The sequence below is a fragment of the Mus pahari genome, chromosome 11 (genome assembly GCF_900095145.1).
Source record: "Mus pahari chromosome 11, PAHARI_EIJ_v1.1, whole genome shotgun sequence".
NCBI lineage: Eukaryota > Metazoa > Chordata > Mammalia > Rodentia > Muridae > Mus > Mus pahari.
Genome location: NC_034600.1, coordinates 19,311,607 through 19,317,606, shown reverse-complemented (window position 1 = coordinate 19,317,606; position 6,000 = coordinate 19,311,607).

Here is a 6,000-nt window from a genome sequence, read left to right as displayed (position 1 = left end):
TCTCTCTCTCTCTCTCTCTCTCTCTCTCTCTCTCTCTCTCCTCTTAAGTAACCTTTTTTCTATACTTTTCACACGAATGTTGGGCATATCTTATCTCTGATTCACTATGTCAAATTAATCTATGATTTGTCACATTATCTTCCCTCAGTTAGATATTACTTTCAAACAGGGTTGATTCCGTTTACAAACTCATCTTATTTTGTTTGGGATCAAAGATATGTCCTAAGGGCATGTCTATATTCTAGCCAGAAGAAATAAAGGTAAATGGCATGACAGCATTTCAGCTGGGCCACACAGAACTAGAAGTTCTTTGGATGTGATTCTTTCCCAGAGCAGCAACATTTCTTGGTAAAAATTTGTCTTTTTTTATTAGATATTTTTTTCATTTACATTTCAAATGCTATCCCGAAAGTCCCCTATACCATCTCCTCTGCCTTGCTCCCCAACCCACCCACTCACACTTCCTGGTTATGGCATTCCCCTTACTTGGGCATATGATCATCCCAAGACCAAGGGTCTCTCCTCCCATTGATGGCCAACTAGAACATTTTCTGCTACAAATACAACTAGAGGCACAGTTCTGCGGGGGGGGGGGGGATACTGGTTAGCTCAAATTGATGATCCTCCTATAGAGTTATAGACCTCGTGAACTCCTTGGCTATTTTCTCTAGCTTCTTCTTTAGGGGCCCTGTATTCCATCCAAAGATGACTGTGAGCATCCACTTCTGTATTTGTCAGGAACTGGCATAGCCTCACAAGAGATAGCTTTATCAGGATCTGGTTAGCTGACATATGCAATAGTGTCTGGGTTTGGTAGTTGTATATGGGATGAATCCCCTGGTGGGGCAGTCTTTGGATGATCCTTTCTTCCATTTCAATTCCAAATTCTGTCCCTGTAACTACTTCCATGGGTATTTTGTTCACCATTCTAAGAAGGAAGGAGGTATCCACACTTTGGTCTTCCTTCTTCTTGAGTTTCATGTATTTTGCAAATTGTATCTTGGATATTCTAAGTTACTGGGTTAATATCCACTTATCAGTGAGTGCATATCATGTCTGTTCTATTGTGATTGGGTTATATCACTTAGGATGATCTCCTCCAGATCCATCCATTTGCCTAAGAATTTCATAAATTAATTGTTTTTAATTGCTGAGTAGTACTCCATTGTGTAATGTACCACATTTTCTGTATCTGTTCCTCTGTTGAGGGACATCTGGGTTCTTTCCAACTTCTGGCTATTATAAATAGGGCAGCTATGAACATAGTGGAGCATTTGTCCTTATTACAAGTTGGAACATCTTCTGGTTATATGCCCAGGAGAGGTTTTGCTGGATCTTCTGGTAGCACTATATCCAATTTTCTGAGGAACCGCCAGACTGATATTCAGAGTGGTTATAATCCCACCAGCAATGGAGGAGTGTTCCTCTTTCTCCACATCATCACCAGCATCTGCTGTCTCCTGAATTTTTGATCTTAGCCATTCTGACTGGTGTGAGGTGGAAACTCAGGGTTGTTTTGATTTGCATTTCCCTGGTGATTAAGGATGTTGAACATTTTTTCAGGTGTTACTCAGCTGTTTGTTATTCCTCAGTTGAGAATTCTCTTTTTTTACTTCTGTACCCCATTTTTAAAATAGGGTTATTTGATTTTATGGAGTCCATTTCTTGAGTTCTTTATATATATTGGATATAAGTCCCCTATTTGATTTATGATTGGTAAAGATCCTCTCCCAATCTGTTGGTGGCCTTTTTGTCTTATTGACAGTGCCTTTTGCCTTATAGAAGCTTTGCAGTTATATGAGGTCCAGTGTGTCGATTCTCCATCTTACAGCAAAAGTCATTGCTATTCTGTTCAGGAATTATTCCCCTGTGCCCATATCTTCGAGGCTTTTCCCCACTTTCTTCTCTATAAATTTCAGTGTCTCTGGTTTTATGTGGAGTTCCTTGATCCACTTTGACTTGAGCTTTGTACAAGGAGATAAGAATGGATCAATTTGTATTCTTCTACATAATAACTGCCAGATGTGCCAGCACCATTTGTTGAAAATGCTTTCTTTTTCCCACTGGATGGTGTATTTGTCATGGTGTCTATTCGTGCACAAACATCATAAACAAGAAGCAAGTTGGGAAGGAAAGGGTTTATTCAGCTTACACTTCCACGTTGCTGTTTATCACCAAAGGAAGTCAGGACTGGAACTCAAGCAGGTCAGGAAGCACGAGCTGATGCAGAGGCCATGGAGGGATGTTCCTTACTGGCTTGCTTCCCCTGACTTGCTCACCCTACTCTCTTATAGAACCATGACTACCAACCCAGAGATGGCACCACCCATAAGGAGACCTCCCGCCTTTATCACTAATTGAGAAACAGCCTTGCAGCTGAATCTCATGGAGGCATTCCCCCAACTGAAGCTCTTTTCTCTGTGATAACTCCAGCCTGTATCTAGTTGAAAGAAAACCAGCCAGTACAGATAGTTTTAGCTTCCTTGTCAAAGATCAAGTGACCATAGGTGTGTTGGTTCATTTCTGGGTCTTCAATTCTATTCCTTTGATCTATCTGTCTGTTACTTTACAAATACTATGCAGTTCTTATGACAATTGCTCTGCAGTACAACTTGAGGTCAGGCATGGTGATTAAACCAGAGGTTCTTTTATGGTTGAGAATCGTTTTTGCTATCCTAGATTTTTTGTTATTCCAGATGAATTTTGTAAATTGCCCTTTCTAACTCAGTGAAGAATTGAGATGGCATTTTGATGGGGATTGCATTGAATCAGAAAATTGCTTTCAGCAAGATAGCCATTTTGTCAATGTTAATCCTGCCAATCTATGAGCATGGGAGATCTTTCCATCTTTTGAGATCTTCTATTTCTCTCTTCAGAGACTTGAATTGCTTATCATACAGATCTTTCACTTGCTTAGTGAGAGTCACACAAAGGTATTTTATATTATTTCTGATAATTGTGAAGGGTATTGTTTCCCTATTTTCTTTCTCAGCCTGTTTATCCTTTGTGTAGAGAACGGCCACTGATTTATTTGAGTTAATTTTATATCCAGCTACTTCAATGAAGTTGTTTATCAGATTTAGAAGTTCCGTGTTGGGATTTTTAGGGTCACTGATATATACTATCACATCATCTGCAAATAGTGATATTTTGACTTCTTCCTTTCTAATTTGGATCCCCTTGATCTCCATTTGTTGTCTAAATGCTCTGGTTAGGATTTCAAGTACTATATTGAATAGGTAGGGAGAAAGTGGGCAGCCTTGTCTAGTCCCTGATTTTAGTTGGATTGCTTCAAGTTTCTCTCCATTTAGTTTGATGTTGGCTACTGGTTTGTTTATAATGCTTTTATGTTTAGGTAAGGGCCTTGAATTCCTGAACTTTCCAAGACTTTTATCATGAATGGGTGTTGGATTTTGTCAAATGCTTTCTGAGTATCTAATGAGATGATCATGTGATTTTTGTTTCTGAGTTTGTTTATATAATGTATTACATTGATCGATTTCCTGTATATTAAAAACTTCCCTGCATCCCTGGGATGAAGCCTACTTGGTCATGATGGATGATCGTTTTGATGTGTTCTTGGATTCAGTTTGCGAGTTTTATTGAGTATTTTTGTATCGTTATTCATAATGGAAATTGGTCTGAAGTTCTCTTTCTTTGTTGGATCTTTGTTGGATCTGCTACTTAGGTTGAAGAGTAATTGTGGCTTCATAGAATGAATTGGGTAGAGTTCCTCCTGTTTATATTTTGTACAATAGTTTGAGGAGATTTGTAATTAAATCTACTTTGAAGGTATGATAGATCTCTGCACTAAACCTATCTGGTCCTGGGCTTTTGGGGGTGGGAGACTATTAATGCCTGCTTCTGTTTCTTTAGGGGAAATGGGACTGTTAAGATCATTAATCTGATCCTGATTTAATTTTGGTACCTGGCATCTGTCTAGGGAGTTGTCCATTTCATCCAGCTTTTCCCATTTTGTTGATCATGTTTTGGATTTCCTCAGGTTCTGTTGTTATGTCTCCCTTTTCATGTTTGATTTTGTTAATTAGGATACTCTCCCTGTGCGCTCTAGTTAGTCTGGTTATGGCATTATCTATCTTGTTGATTTTCTCAAAAAATCAGCTCCTGGTTTGGTTGATTCTTTGAATAGTTCTTTTTGTTTCCACTTGTTTGATTTCAGCCCTGAGTTTAATTAATTCCTGCAATCTGCTCCTCTTGGGTGTATTTGCTTCCTTTTGTTCCAGAACTGTTAGGTGTGCTGTCAAGATGCTAGTAGTGTATGCTCTCTCCAGTTTCTTTTTGGAGATACTCAAAGTTATGAGTTTTCCTCTTAGGACTTCTTTCATTGTGTCCCATAAGTTTGCATATGTTGTGGCTTCATTGTCATTAAAATTTAAAAGTCTTTAATTTCTTTCTTTTTTTCTTCCTTAACCAAGGTATCATTGAGTGTTGTTCATCTTCCACGTGAATGTTGGCTCTCTATTATTTATGTTATTATTGAAGCTCAGCCTTAGTCCGTGGTGAACTGATAGGATGCATGGGGTAATTTCAATATTTTTGTATCAGTTGAGGCCTGTTTAGTGACCAATAATATGGTCAATTTTGGAGAAGGTACCATTAGGAGCTGAGAAGAAGTTATATCCTTTTGTTTTAGGATAAAATGTTCTGTAGGTATTTCTTAAATCCATTTGTTTCATAACTTCTGTTAGTTTCACTGTGTCTCTGTTTAGTTTCTTTCTCCTGGATCGGTCCATTGATGAGAGTGGGTTTTTAAGTCTCCCACTGTTATTGTGTGAGGTATAATGTGTTCTTTGTACTTTACTAAAATTGCTTTAATGGATCTGCTGCCCTTGCATTCATAGAATAGACATTCAGAATTGAGTGTTTATCTTGGAAGATTTTACCTTTTTTAAGATGAAGTGCCCTTCCATGTCTTTTTGGATAACTTTGGATTGGAAGTCAATCTTACTCGATATTTGAAAGGCTACTCCAGCTTTTTCTTCATACCATTTGCTTGGAAAATTGTTTTCCAGCTTTTCACTCTGAGGTAGTGTCTGTCTTTTTCCCCAGAGGTGGATTTCCTGTAAGCAGCAAAATGTTGGGTCCTGTTTGTTTACGTTCTGTTTGTTGAGTCTGTTAGTTTATGTCTTTTTATTGGGGAATTGAGTCCATTGATATTAAGAGATATTAAAGAAAATTAATTGTTGCTTCATTTTTTTTTGTTGTTAGAGTTGTGATTCTGTTCTTTCGTCTGTCTTCTTTTAGATTACTTGAAGGATTACTTTCTTGCTTTTTCTAGGGCTTAATTTCTGTCCTTGGGTTGGTGTTTTAACTTTATTATCCTTTGAAGGTCTGGATTCGTGGAAAGATACTGTGTGAATTTGACTTTGTCATGGAATACTTTGGTTTCTCCATCTATGGCAATTGAAAGTTTTGCTGGGTATAGTAGCCTGGGCTGGCATTTGTGTTCTCTTAGGGTCTGTATAACATCTGTACAGGATCTTTGGTCTTTCTTATTCTCTGGTGAGATGTCTGCTCTAATTCTAATAGGTCTGCCTTTGTATGTTACTTGACCTTTTTTCCTTACTGCTTTTAATATTATATCTTTACTTAGTGCATTTGTTGTTCTGATTATTATGTGTTGGGAGGAATTTCTTTTCTGATCCAGTTTATTTGGTGTTCTGTAGGCTTCTTGTATGTACACTGGCATCTCTTTCTTTAGGTTAGGGAAATTTTCTTCTATAATTTTGTTGAAGATATTTACTGTCCCTTTAAGTTGAAATTCTTTATTCTCATCTACTCCTGTTATCCATAGGTTTGCTCTTCTCATTGTGTCCTGGATTTCTTGAATGTTTTGAGTTAGGATCTTTTTGCACTTTGTATTTTCTTTGATTGTTGTGCCCATGTTCTCTATGGAATCTTCTGCAGCTGAGATTGTCTCATCCATCTCTTGTATTCTGTTGCTGATGCTCTTATCTATGGTTCCTGATTTCTTTCCTA